The following is a 15,012-nucleotide window of genomic DNA, read 5'->3' as shown; positions in this document are numbered from 1 at the left end:
AACCTGCAAGCAGCTTTGAAGGCCCTCGCACCCCTCAGCGCAACTCGGGCTGTTGAGCGACCGCAGGAGCCTGGCATCGCCTCCTACACGCCACATACGATGACACCGCGTCACTTCAACACGTCGCCAGTAGGTGGCACTTTGAGCAACATGTCATATGATCTTCGGTCATGCAGAGTTTCGGTCTGGCAAAAAGCATTCAAAATTTCGAGTAAATCGGACCTTCCAGAAGGACGCTGCAGTCGCTTGTTTGTTTGTGGGTGGGGCAAAAACGACATAATCAATTGACTGTGTCAAAATGTCAATCATTAACTCATGATCATGTATACTACATTTTAAGTGGATCCGATGATGTATGAGGGAGATATAGCCCTTGAAGTGTCCTAGGGGGCGCTATTGATCCAATTTTAAATGTAATCCAATAGAGCTGTTTAGGGGCTGACAAAGATCAACCATATTCAGTTTGGAGTGAATCAGACCTTCCTTATGGAAGCTACAGTCATTTGTTTATTAGTGGGCGGGGCTAGAGTGATGTAATGTATTGACTGTGTCAACATGTCCAGCATTGACACATGATGATGTACAGGAAGTTTGAAGTGGATCCGATCGGGCATGAGGGAGCTAGAGCACTTGAAGTGTCGTTGGGGGCGCTGTTGAGCCAAATTCATATGTAATCTAATAGAGCTGTTTAGGGGCTGACAAGGATCAATCATATTGAGTTTGGAGTAAATTGGACCCTGCATGTATAATTTAGAGGCACACGTATCTCCATGGCGTCACATCAGATTTCGCCACGCCACCACGGTCGCACCCTCCAGCCAAACCTGTCAGTACTGGAGATGAAGTTAGACCATCGTGTTATCTGTCATTGGAGACAGTTTCATGTTGATTAGTTGAAGGAGATCAAATATGGCCCACACTAAGTGAAACATGACACTTCCTGTTCTGAGGGGGCGGGGCTTCGATGATGTCAGCATCTGATCAGTGAATATTGTTCAGGGCCAGAGGTAGATCAATCCCAGAAGGTTTCATTTGTCTGTGACTTTCCTTGTAGGAGCTATATCAATTTAGTGTTTTATGGCGAGAAGTCATATTTTGTGGCGTGGCCACGCCCACACGCTTTCATGTATCAAAAAGGTTTTGATAACTTTTGATCCCCAATCCCTTAAGAGTATACTGAGTGATTTTGAAATCTCTAAGTCAAAAGCTGTAGGAGGAGTTCGCTCAGATATGCGGGCTAAAAACGCCCAAAAGAGGGTCAAAATGGCAACTTCAATCCAAAATGGCCGACTTCCTGTGGGGTTTAGACCAATGCTCCAAGAGACATTTTTGTAGGTCCAGAGAAGATACATAAGTGTACCAAATTTCAGATTCCTTGGTCAAAGCATGGCTTGGGGCTGTTTTTTTTAAAATTGTCTAGGGGGCGCTGTGGACGAATTAGGCCACGCCCACCAAATATGTCATCAGATATCTGTTGGGGACTGGACAAGGATCAATCACATTGAATTTGGTGCAGATCAGATGATCTATGTGGAAATTAGAGCCAAACGTATGGCCATGGCGTGACGTCTGACTTCGCCGCGCCACCACGGCCATGCCCTTTTCTAAAAAGTTACTGTGCTTCAAACGAAGTTAGACCCACTAGTTGTCTGTCTTCTGACACACTTTCAAGTTGATTGGGTCAAGAGGGTCAGAGAGGCACCTTTCCAAGTGAAAAAAGGGACTTCCGGTTTTCAGGGAGCGTGGCTTTGATGATGTCAGAATATGACCCCATAGGATCATCGGGAACCCAAAGGTCCTCCTTCATGCCAACTTTGGTTTGATTTGTCATTTCTTTGGGAAAGTTATTGCATCTTTTCACTTTGAGCGCGAACGGCAAGTTCGTGCCCCGGCCACGCCCCCTAAACATGGCCGAAAACTCAAAATTTTGATAACTTTTAATCCCCCATGCCTTAACTGCATATTGACCAAATATGAAGCGGATAGCTGAAAATCCCTAGGAGGAGTTCGTTAAAGTTCGAGGTGAGTAAAAGTGAAAAATGGGCAAAAATCGGCCTTTGACCCAAAATGGCCGACTTCCTGTGCATTTTAGGGCATACCCCCAAGAGATTTTTTTTCTTGGTTTGAGGAGTTCTAGCATTGTGCCAAATTTCAGATCTGTACGACTTACGGTTTGGCCTATCTCACGTTTGGGAGCGTGGCTAAGTGGTTTGGCCATGCCCACTGACGACGACATTAAAGAACAAAAATGTCATGCGGGAGACAATTTTGGGTAAAATTTGGTGAGTTTTGGGATATGGCAAAGTCCCCATATTGCCCCGCCAAAAGTCCCCGGAATAATAATAAGAATTCGAGCGATTACTATAGGCCCTTGCAGTTTTCAGTTTTCCTGCTCGGGCCTTTCAGTTTTCCTGCTCGGGCCTAATAAATGAGGACAAGAAAACTTACAAGGCAGCACAAGGAAACAGGATGAGGAACCCAGGGGAGTAACAGGACCAACAACAGGAAAGATTAGGCACGAAAATGAGGAGTGTAACGGGAGGAGAACGATGATCAACAGAGGACTTAAATACCGAAAGACGAATGGAGAATGACATTGGACGCCAACGTGTTATAGACTCAGATAATATTTTACTTTTAAAGTACCAACATAATGAAGGACATTAAAGTATAGTTGGGCAGCCTTATACCTGACATAAATGTGCCTACAGACCAAATTTACTCCATCACTTGTCTTCTCTAGCTGGACTGAAAGCGAGGGCCAATTTTAATGTGCTTCACCGCCATATTTTTACATCAACCACTATGTTTTCTAATTTCAATGGCACCTTTTCTGAAGGGCTGCATGGTGTCACAGTTGGTAGCACTGTTGCCTTGCAGCAAGAAGGTCCTGGGTTCAATTCCTGGCCAGGTATCTTTCTGCATGGAGTTCGCATGTTCTCCCCATGCATGCGTGGGTTCTCACCAGGAACTCTGGCTTCCTCCCACAGTCCAAAGACATGCCTGTTAGGTTAATTGGTCATTCTAAATTGCCTTTAGGTGTATGAATGAGTGTGTGTGTGCATGGTTGTTTGTGTGTTGCCCTGCAATGGACTGGCAATCTGTCCAGGGTGTACCCTGCCTCTCGCCCATAGACTGCTGGAGATAGGCACCAGCTCCCCGCGACCCACTATGGAATAAGCGGTAGAAACTGACTGACTGACCTTTTTTGAAAGAGGAACTAAATATAACCATTTGGCAGTCTTATGTTGTCTATCTTTCATGTAGTAAACTTGCTTGAAACATGTCCCTCGATTCTACAAAACAAAAATGGAGTTCTGCAGTGTGCGTCTATTGTGTGTGTGTGTTGTCTTAGCCTTTTGATCGTTATGGCAACACACCTGCTCACATTTTGTGTGTGGATGTCCCAGTACACATTAAAAACAGGTGCAAGAAACCCACTTAGTTTGTATTACAGACATAAAACACAAACCACATCATATGTAGTGTGCACTATTACAGGGAATATAAATCACATGCTCTGAAATGTATAAAAACATAATTATTTTCTATTTGTGTTAAGAAATTAAATAATGGCCTAATAAAGTGGCTAGGGGGTATATATCTAAAATATTCAATAAAAAAAACACATGTTTCTGTTGAGTGAAGAATATCAATGAAGTTGTATCTTTCTTCACAGGGAGGGAGGTGGCAGACACATTTCTTGAGACCAAAGTAGCAAAGGTTTTTGCCTAGGACTTCCGTGGTTAGCAGCAACACCCATCCACCAGTCTGTGGTCAGTCTCCACGGTAACCATCTGTTGTAGCTGGATGTGAAGCTGGATACAGATGTGTTGCTATGCAGATGGTCAAAAACAAAAATGCAACTTCTTACTTGCAGAAGAACAAGCTAGTGTAGCATTTGTATTTGCAAAGACGATTGATAAATTCTGCTATTCAAAGTACAAACATTTGGCAGTTATAAGCAGTTGTGTGGTTGTTTCCTGCAGTTCAGCTCTAAGTCTTCCCTGGCTTCTGTTGCCAAGCCTCCGTCTCTGTGGATTTTGACTCAGCCAGTTCATCCAGTTTTCCTGGATCATGAAAAGTCACCGGGAATGTGAGCGCATACATTCTCAAATCATTAGTGTTCCCAGAAAACATAATTTACATAATTTAAAATTTCAAGTCAAAACACCCCTGAAACAAATATTTTGATTTTACTGCAAAAACTGCTTTTTGCAATTGTTTTTGTAGAGGGATCGGCCTGCCTTCAGAACACTCTCTGTCAAGAATCTATTCAATTAGACCTTGTTTGAGTATTCTGAATTAAAAAGAGAGGGCATGACTGAGACTCTGCAGAGTTAACATGACCTTTCATGTTAACCTTGTGTTACAACTGTGTAGAGTAGTTTTGAAATGCATATTTTATATTTTAATCTTTCATTTATTTTCCTTTGTAAAATGTAATTATAATTTTTTGTCACGTTACTTTTCTAGCCTTAGAAGTACTCTCCTTGGCAGAGGAGATTGACCTCATTACGCTTGTTTGTTTTTGTGCTTCCTTCTTTGCCCCAAAGGTATTATTAGTCAGTTAGTGTTTAACTATTTAGCTGCCATTTAATTTTATCTGTGCGTCTTTTTGCTTAATGGAGTAAAGACAAAAATTCAATCTGGGAGACTCACCCCTCCTCCAACTTCACCCAATGGCTTCAAGTCTGCAATAATCCTCAGCCAATGATCCTTCAAGGCTCCACATTTAAAGTCTCCCATTCATGGATCTCTCTGCTGTCAGTTGAGCTTCGACCCTTCTCCACCCCATCACCTCCATCAGATTCTCAGTTCCATTACCATCAGGCCTCCTCTCCATTTCCAGTATCAGATCCGGGGGAAGACAATTCTAATTCTAATCCTAAGACGTTCATCAGTTCATGCATTATCAGCATTCATGTCTTCCTCTGGGGTCTGAGCGCCAAACAAATAAACATCCATTGTGTAACTTCTCTAATCGCATTTTGTGTTTCTTATTGTGAGTCTCTACAGGATTGAATTGTAGGTTGGTTGTCTAATAATATCTTCAATTCAATTCAGTTTATTTATTCAATTCAGTTTATTTATATAGCGCCAATTCACAACACGTATCATCTCAAGGCACTTCACAAAAGTCAGGTACATACATTCCAATCTTCTAACTAAACACAAAACAATACGTGCTACGTGTGCTCCTTCAATATCCCAGGCGACAGGTCAGTGGCTACTGTGTCCCAAATCCTGCCCTGCATCTCCTGTTGAGTCAGAGGAAATTACCTGTAGCATATGACATCATGTCATTCACTCTTGCAAACAGTCAACAAATATTCAGTTTAGACAGGACCCGATGTTTCACTGTGGCTTTTTAACAGTGCTTGTATCAAAACGGATTTAATACACTTTTTTCAAAGAATTATTAAAGTATTCTCTGGTCTGCATGTAACTCATGTTACAGATTTTACCTGAGATATTATACAATTAAACTTGTATGCTGCAAAATAGTATTTTATGGACTGGACCGGTTATTCTACATTTGTCAAAAATGTTAAAAAACATGAATAAGTCAGATTCACAGCTGATATTTTGTGGTAACCTGCAAACGCTTCTCTAAGCCGATTTATTTATGGTTTTTCAAAGTAAATGGTGGTAGAGCCTTCTCTTTAAAACCATTAGTTAAACTACAGGGACTCTGGATTAGCTTCAGGATTGGATTATTACTTGTGGGAGAAATGTTTCTGCATCAATATCAACCTTTTTTAAATTGTCTTGTTGAAATCATGGCATTAATGGATCCGAATTTTCTGAGTTGCAATAAAAACAAAACAGGTGATTTTAATCTGCCCTAACACTACCTTACATACCCCACTTGCCATCCTTGAGTGTCTAGAACCACACCTCAAACAGAATGCTACCATTATGGTAATGGTTTGATTAGGTAAACAGAGCAGCTCAGTTTTGCACAAAATCTTCTTTTAGTTAAAGTAGAGAGAGAATAGTGCTTTTGTCACAACTCATCTCGGCTGTGTTGTTGCACCTTATACTGCGGTCAGTCAGACCTCGCTTTCTCAAAACTTGATTCTTTCTGTCTTTTAACAACTAACAATCTTGCCATCTTTCGGTTGGTTCACTGCGTGCAACAGAATAGATTTTCAAATCCTTCTTTTGGTTTAAGGACACCTAAATGATCCTCCCAGCACCTGCCTCATCTGTTTCAGCCTTATTATTACCAGTACACATAGTTTATCTATATATATATATATAAACTCTTTTACACATTATTATTGTACAATAAGAACATGATTCAGCACCGGCAGAGCTCTAAAGAGTTTCTACACATGTACGTGTGTTTACACGAATACATGCTTGAGGTGATGGCAGAGAACGCCAGCAGTATCCTACAAACTCTGACACTGCGGGTTTCAAGAGTCATTAGCTTGATGGTTAATGTCAATTCATCTCAGAACATTGTTTATGGGGGCCAAGAGGGGCTGACACCACTGACCCCCACGCCTCTTCATCCACACAGCAACAAGACAGATTATGTCCAGAGGTGCAGTTGAGGCTCTCAACTGCTGACATGATCATGTCATGTCATGATCTTTGCAAAGATTTGATTATAGCAAAAGTTATCATTCTCAAGATAACCCCTCACCTTACGCTACATCATGGACCAATGACTACTTTGGATGTCAGTTGTTTAATCACATAACTTCAATGACTTGAGTGGAAAACAATGGAAGGGAGAAAACATGTTTTGCCTCCAGCCCTTATTTGGTGTGTTTAGAAAAAAACAGAAGTCAATTAACTGGGGCTGTCAACCAATTACTCCACGTTCATTCAAACATGCAAAAGACATGGTGTCCCTTTGCCTCCTGTTAACATATAAGTTGGAAAGAACTGGAAAAGTCTAGAAGGAGTGGAATAAATGCATATAAAAGGCTGCTAACTGCTTTAATTATTATAGGTAAATCAAAGAAAGGAGTTTGGTGAAAAATAAACCAAGGTTAGGATGTAGGTACAATGTTTACATTTGTTTGAAATGCAATGTCCATATTTGCTGTTACACACTTAATAAGCTGGTAAAACTCAGTTATTTATTTTAAAATAACAAAATTTGTATGAAAAGGGATTTTATTTATTACCGAAATTTTATTTCGGTTCTGCATTTTAAACCCTTTTTTATTTTATGCAACTGATCAGTAAACATAGTTTTCAAAATGTTTTACAAAAAAAAATAAAACAAAACGTGCCAAAAATTTGTGTTCACTCCTCTCTGAGTCAGTTATTTGTAGAACCATCTTCAACTACAACTACAGATGCAGGTTTTTGGGACTGGTCTCTACCAGTTTTTTATATCTAGAGACTGAAATTGTTGCCCCCTCCTCTGAGAAAAATATCTCCAGCTCAGTCAGATTGGAAGGGGAGTGCGACAGATCCTCAGTTAGATTTAGGTCTGGACTTTGACTGGGCCATTCTAGCACATGAATATGCTTTAACCTAAACCGTTCTATTCTAGCTCTGGATGTATGTTTGTGGTTGTTGTCCTGCTAAGAATTTCTGTCTTTTCCTGCCTCTAACAGGTTTTGTTCCAGGGTTTTTCTTCCATCAAGTCAGATCAGTTTCCCTGTTTCAGTGCATTACCACAGCATGATGGGGCCAACACTATGTTTGACCATGGAAATAATGTTTTCAGCATGATGTGCTGAGTTAGTTTTTTTTTTTTTTTCCCCAAAAACCCCATTTATCGGTTTACATTCCTACATGAATGTATTCCCTAAACTTCTACCCTGACAAACAAACAGATAAAAGCAAGAAAAGATTTTATAAGGTATATAATTTTAAAAGCTTGGGAAATTGTTATATAATCTACATTTGCTCTAAACTTTCACCACCTTTATAGAAAAGAAGAAGTAAAATAGGACACAGGTGGACATTTATTTTGAAGTATCGGCTCAAAGAGATCTGAATATAGCAAACCTTTCAGATTTTTCATTTATAAGAAATGTGAAAATCATGGTTCCTTTTCCTTCCACTTCAGAATTATGCATTACTTTATGTTTGTTTATAACATAAAATCCCAATATAACATACCAAAGGTCATAGTTGTACTGGAACTTGGACTGTATAGTCAAATAAAAATTATTAACCTGGTTATATCAGATATGATAAAAAGCTATACCTTTGAATGGAACCCCCTCGTCATGTGCATTTTTGAAAAGTTCTCCATTTATTTATAATCTGAATTTTTTTTGGGTGATAAATAATTCTTCTCTGGTGCATAAAGTAGAGAACACAAACCCATCTGCATTAAACCGAAGTTCCACTGCACTCTTAAAGTCAAAATACTTCTAACCTTTGTTATTACTTCCTTAGGATCTTTTTGTCACATGAATGTTATCTCAACTCTTGATTTTTTTTCATGAATCACACTGTTGTCACATGCTTGCTTTTCATGTTTGGTCAATTGTTTAAATCGCTAACCGCTGGAGAGAGTCACTGCTTCAACAGTACAGTGAATACAGGAACTGAACCACGAGTATGTGTCAAAACAGGTGATGACCACCAGGGTGCAGAATTGCATGGTTTAAAATGTATGTGGTTTTGGTTCATTTTACAAGTTATCCACATATGCTTTAATTTTCTTGGTTTTATTGAGACATAAAACGTTCCATAACACTGGAATCTGTACATTTTCATAAAACTGGGCTTCACTTATTGATTTATTTGATCCAGCTTAGCCGTTGTAGGAGCTGGACCCTAAAACCTTTGGTAACAAATGTTTGCCAGGAGTTAGGTGCTTTGCAAAGTAGCTAACCCATTTAAATCTAATCCCTCTTTTCCAAAGATATTGAGTGAAGGGTCTTTGCATGTATCTAGATTCAAAATGGAGCACAACAATAAACATTGGACAAAGCTACACACAAGCACCAGTATACCTAAGGCACTTTTTAGGCATAACTCATGTTTTTATTTTGTTGACATACAGGATTTAGTTTCCAGGGTATGAATGACCACTGGTTTGCACAAATGTCTGGACAGATGTTCAACTTTCTGCTGAGGGGGCGTCTGTTTGTCGAGTCGCCTGTCACCTTAGGATAATCAATAGGTGTTTTAAATGAATATGTGCTGAAAGACATTCTTTGCTAGGGGATAATTATTTAGTTTTTAACCTCTGACTCTGGAAGTCATTTTCAATTTGAAGATACAAATTAGAGCTACTTGGAAAAACCCTCCTCTAAACAGCTGTTCTGTTTCTTTGTGTCTCTAACAAATCTAATATGTTTTCTAGATTTCTCTTAAGAAAGTAGAGCATTAACTTAAAAAAAAACTCTGCTAACTTTTCCAACTTGTCAATATTTAAAGCCACAATACAGATCCTACCTTGAACAGGCCTGCAGTGCAGTTTGAGGAGTGAGATTGCTATTGAAGAGGGTTGAAGGTGAAATATTACGCAGTGATCAGTTTAATGGTCGAAGCTTCTGGATTTTTATTTACAATCTTCTGATATTTCAACAAATCCATCCTGCCATGCACTCCAACATAGTTACCAGGCTTTATGAAGAGAAAAAGGCCCACAGCACCACAGATCCATCACTATACTTAACAGTGGGCATGGTGATTTTCAGATTCTCATCCCTTTGTTTCATATATTTGAATTTTTGCTCTGGTTTTTTATATGTTTGGATTTTTCTTGAAATAATTTCCTGACTTAGAGATGAACCTACATTTGTGTTCCTTCAATTGCATGTTCTCTTGTCTTACTCATAGTGACAAAGAGAAATCTTTAGACATAGTTTAAAACAAAATAACTAAAAAGGTGTTTTCATAAAACAATCCTGTTGGTTTTAACTGAGTATCTGAAGTAAGTAGGTTACTTTTATAATTGTAAGCACATCATCTGTCGCATCAGTGGGAGTCCACTGCATAATAGACTGCATTGACTGTCCCCATCCCGAGGCTCATTTTTACCCCAGTCTTTCAGCGGGAGATGTGTCCCTCCCAACGCAGATCAATAGAATGGCCACTGAACTCCACCAGGCCCCTCCTGAATGAAAAAGAAAATTTTAATAAATTTAAAAAGTCCCCTCAGCACCTGATATAGTATAAAAGAAACAAATACAATGCTGTTATTAATGACTTTCCGAGGAATAATGAAAGACTAGGAGGTCAAGTTCGACAGCGGAAGAAACGGCATTCATTTCTTTCTCATTCATTTCTTCATTCATTGTGGATTTTCAAGGACAAAGCTCATAGAAATATTCATTCCAGCTTTAGGAGAACCTTCATAGAACAAGCAGCAGCTTGAAGGAAAGAAACTACTCAGGCAACACCTTTTTGTCAGTTATATTTAAACAAAGTGTCTCTTACTGCCTTTGTGACTGTAATCCATCCATCCATTGTCTATGTCTGGTTTTCAGAATCAGAATCAGAATCAGAAAAGCTTTATTGCCAAGTACGTTTTTGGACATACAAGGAATTTGTTTTGGCGTAGTCGGTGCAATACAATACAAATTAAACAGTATAAACATATCTACAATATAATATAAATATATGTGCACAGTTTTAAGTGAGTGAGAGTAAATATAGAGCAGTATAAGATGCAAGAGCAATACAACAGTGCAGGTGATTATTGTGCAAGTATGGCAGTGCAAGTAAAGCAGGAGTCCAAGCTGAGCATTAATGTAACGCATAGAGTTACAAGTTACGGGTGTCCTGTCAGCAAAAAAAGGGGGGGTGTGGGTGAAAGGGAGAGTGTCAGGGTGGTTTCCGGGCTTTTCTGTGCAATGGTCATTGGTAGAGCACTGTTCAATCCCTCTGAACTGAAAAGGATTTTGATACAGCTGCAGAACTACCCCGCATATCATCCTAAATCCACCATCCCCATGGTAAATCATGGAGATGGCAGTGTTGTAGGTATGCTTTTCTTTGGCAGGGACAGTGAAAGGTGTCAGGGTTGATTGAAAGATGGATGATTCATCCACTCTAACTGAATGCTTGAGCTATATATTGAAAAGTAGAACTGAGAAAATTTACCATGAAGACATTCTCTAAAAGACATGCTGCTGTAACTCCTTGGAGAGGGGGTTGTGGGGAGCTCAGTTTACATTCACACCTCCCAATTTAGAGTTTTGTTTGTAAAATAGAAAAGATAATATGTATTATTTCCTTTCCACTTCATAATTATGCACAACTTTTTGTTGATCCATGACAGAAAATGCATATGAAATACAGCGAGCTTTGTGGACCGATTGTGAAAAAACATGAGAAATATGAATACTTTCTCAAGGTTCTGTAGCTGCACAGACCATGTAGAAGTCTTTCAGCTGCTTATTCAGCCCTTATTCAGAGGTTGCCACAGCAAGACAGTACAACCTGCACACAGTCCTGGCAGATAATTTACTCTGGATGCCCTTCCTGATGCAACCTGAGATTCAAACCCAGGTCCCCTGTATCCAAGATGCAGACTTTCCCCGCTACACCACGAGAGCTGTTCTGACTTTAGAGAGATGTAATTCAACATAATTAAGACACAAACAGATTTTAACAGCAAAATGAAAACTTAGGTATTTATGAGTCACAAAAAATACCCTAATTATCTAGAAAATAATTCAGAAAAAAACTACAGATCAGAGAATGTACAGGCCAAAATAAAATCAAAACCTTACATTTAGATGAACAAAACAACTTTCAAAATTCATCATACGAAGTATAAAGACAAAGTTACTGAAATGGATATATGATAGGAAACCTATTCAGTTCAGTGTGTCAAAAACTTGGTGTGAATCAAATGCTCAGAGTGGAAACTATTTTATATAGGATGCATAAAGATTAAATTATTTATACAATGCTCTGTGTGATGTGACAGCACTGAACAAAAGACGGAGTTTGGATGTAGAGAAAAGAGGATAAAACAGATCAGATCAATAAAGTGCAGATGAGGGAATCCCCAGGGAAAAAGTTGGGTTTGTTGCCATCTGGCCTCCCTGCAGTTCACTCCAGCACAACCTTAACCCTCCAGTTCCAGCAGTCTTAGGATTAACAATATCTGTACCAACTTTACCAGACAAAGCCTTTCAGGATGCAATGACTGTTTTGTTGAACTTTCTCCAAAATCATATGGATATACACAACAACAGTGCCACAATAAACACAACATGATATTGCTCCAGTTATTGGAGTGAGTGCTCTCAGAGTAATTCAAGGGCTTCTTCTGCTCGTCATATGATGCCCCTGCAGCTATTACAGTACATTAGAGTGAGAGCTTGCAAGAAAATTGTGGATCACGTTGCCCAGTATTGTTTATGCTCCTTCACTGCAGCTGATGCAGGAGCGACTGTCGAGCTTCAGCTTTCAGGAGATGGAGGGGAAAAAATTGTATTCATATATGGAGATATTAGGCAGGTGGGTTGTGTTGCACATTAACAAGGTGCAAACAGAAGACATAAGCAACAAAACATATTGACAAAATTAAAGAGAGAGCTGCTTGTTTAACAATATCTATGGGGTGTGGATTTTTATGCTTGTTAAATTTAATAAAATGTATAAATGAAACAGTCTAAAAATATATCAAAATCAGTCAGAAGGGTTAATTCTTGACCTTTCAGGGAGAATCAGAATTTTTTTGTATATTTCAATCTCAGAATTAATTCACAACCTGAGGTAACTACTTATTAACTACATATAACATAAACCAACAAGAGTCAATATTCAATGGAATAACAAATTAAATTCAAGGGCAAAGAAACTATGGAAAAACAAAGAACAACTGCAACTCGATTCTCCAAACTACAGACAAAAAGGAGAATTTTCATGACTAGAGTATGAGAATTTAAAATACTAATGAAACTGATTAAAATCTAAAATTTACCTAGTTTATCAGTCCTGTAGCAACTAAAGGAAAGGGAGTTCATGGTCAAATTCTGAATTTTGACTTTCTTTTATCCAAGAAGGGAGGGGAAAAAGGTTCTACATCTGTCTATGTACCAGAAACACCCCAACAGAATAGAACAGAACAGGAGTTCCTTACTTTGTACCTTACTTTGACCAGACATGAGATGTGAGAATTTCATGGAATTCTCCCTGCTTTCCCCTCTTTAGTCTCTATTGGTATAAGAGTTAATCGGATCCAGCAACAACTGTGGTTTGACCTGCCAAATGTCACGTTTTCTGGACTAGTAACCTGTCCAGGTTGTTCCGGGCCTCTCGCCCATAGACCGTTTGAGATAGGCACCAGCTCCCCCACGACCCTGTATGACAGAAGCCGGTATAGAAGATGGATAGATGGATGGATGGATGGATAGACTTTGACATGTATTTGTGTCAGGCATTCAAACAAAAATTTTGAACATTAGAACATTGTGTCTCACATTTCCGGAACACCATCTGTGGTAATAAGTTGTTGTTTTGAATAGACCCATGGTTCTGGAAGGACATCTTGAGGTGACTTGGGGAAAAGCAGTTTTGTATGTGTTCAAATTAGGGAACAAGCCTTGCTACACGGGACTGTATATTGTAATAATTGCATTCCATTAAATGTTTAAAACCTAACTCTATTATCTCAGTGCGCAATCTAAGACCTAACAGTATTATCCATCAACCTTAAATTAAAACCTGACCATTAAATGGCTTTTTAAACGTGACAGTTTCAGTTCTGTGGGCCCGTTGTATACAGTGGGCTTCCTTTTGTTTGCCCTCTTAAAAACAAAAATATATATGGACTCAATAACAGAACAAGATCCTTTAACTGAAACCTTAGATATGATAGTGAGGGTATCATGGACCACCCATCCTCCGGTTACTTTCTAGGAGCAGATGGTCACTGTGAGAATTTACACTATGCACAGCTGTGATTTCAGGCCAAAACAGACTGTACCTGAAAAAGATTAGGTTTTGCTTTCACATCCTTATTTTTTACAAAGGGAACACATGTGCAAGACAATTTCTTTTAAAACAGAATCTTTACCCTTTTTTGTCATTTCTTTTGTACATATGTTGAGCTATTTCCATTTCTGTTTTTAACAATCTTTTAAATGAATAAGTGTTCTACTAATATTAGAATATAAAGTGATACTAAATTGTGTTTCTCTTGTTAAGAGGATGTTTGGTCAGTATAACTCCTTTGTCAGCAATAATGTCCACCCCCCAGCCTGCATTCAGTCTCCATGGCAACAAACGGTTTATTTTTGGTAGTAGTCTTTTTTTTTTTACTTAATAACTTCACTTAAATATATATTACTAGAAACACTGGCTGTTTTTTTACAATTTACACAGTCCTAGTTTTGCTAGACCTTGTCGGAGCTTTTGACACAGTTGACCAAAGTATGCTAAGTAGACTGAGCGACCTGCTTGGAAGTCCTAAGTCTGTTCTCAGAGATTTTGTTCATATATATTGTATCTCCTAGGAGCTTTTAGTACTTGAAATCGTGTCCCAATCTACAAAGATGTCATGTGGAGTTCCTCAGGGTTTCGTTCTGGAACCTATCTTGTTCATGTTATATACTCTTCATTTAGATCACATAATTCAGATGTTCAAGTTGTTGTTTACCTCACTTTCCATTGTCCTTATTAGGATCTGTTATCACAAAGTGTTTTGTTATTGTAATTAGCAATGAAAAGCAACTCTCCAGCAAAGAATTAAAAGTGGGACATGAAAACATATTGTTTTTGAAGTAAAATTTAATATCCATTTTTAACCTAGTGAGCTGTTTCTCATTAGAATAAGTTGTTTTGCATAAGTTTTATTTACTTTTGAGGTTCAATAGTGTACCTCTTGTCTTGTACGAAGCATTCAGGCAACATAAAAAAAATACTTAAGGAAGTATTTTGTATTGTTAACCTATGTTGAGATTGGTCAGAAGGATGAAGACAAACTCCAAATGTCGAGACAAAAAGTGGAAATGCATAGAAAAAGTCAACCTATTTTTTTCAAGAAAATGGTCAAATGATGAGACAAATAATCTAAACCCTGAGAAAGTCAGAATGCTAGGAATAAAACCCCCCAAAATG

The sequence above is a fragment of the Girardinichthys multiradiatus genome, chromosome 10, assembly GCF_021462225.1.
Source record: "Girardinichthys multiradiatus isolate DD_20200921_A chromosome 10, DD_fGirMul_XY1, whole genome shotgun sequence".
Lineage (NCBI taxonomy): Eukaryota > Metazoa > Chordata > Actinopteri > Cyprinodontiformes > Goodeidae > Girardinichthys > Girardinichthys multiradiatus.
This window is presented reverse-complemented; position numbering follows the sequence as displayed.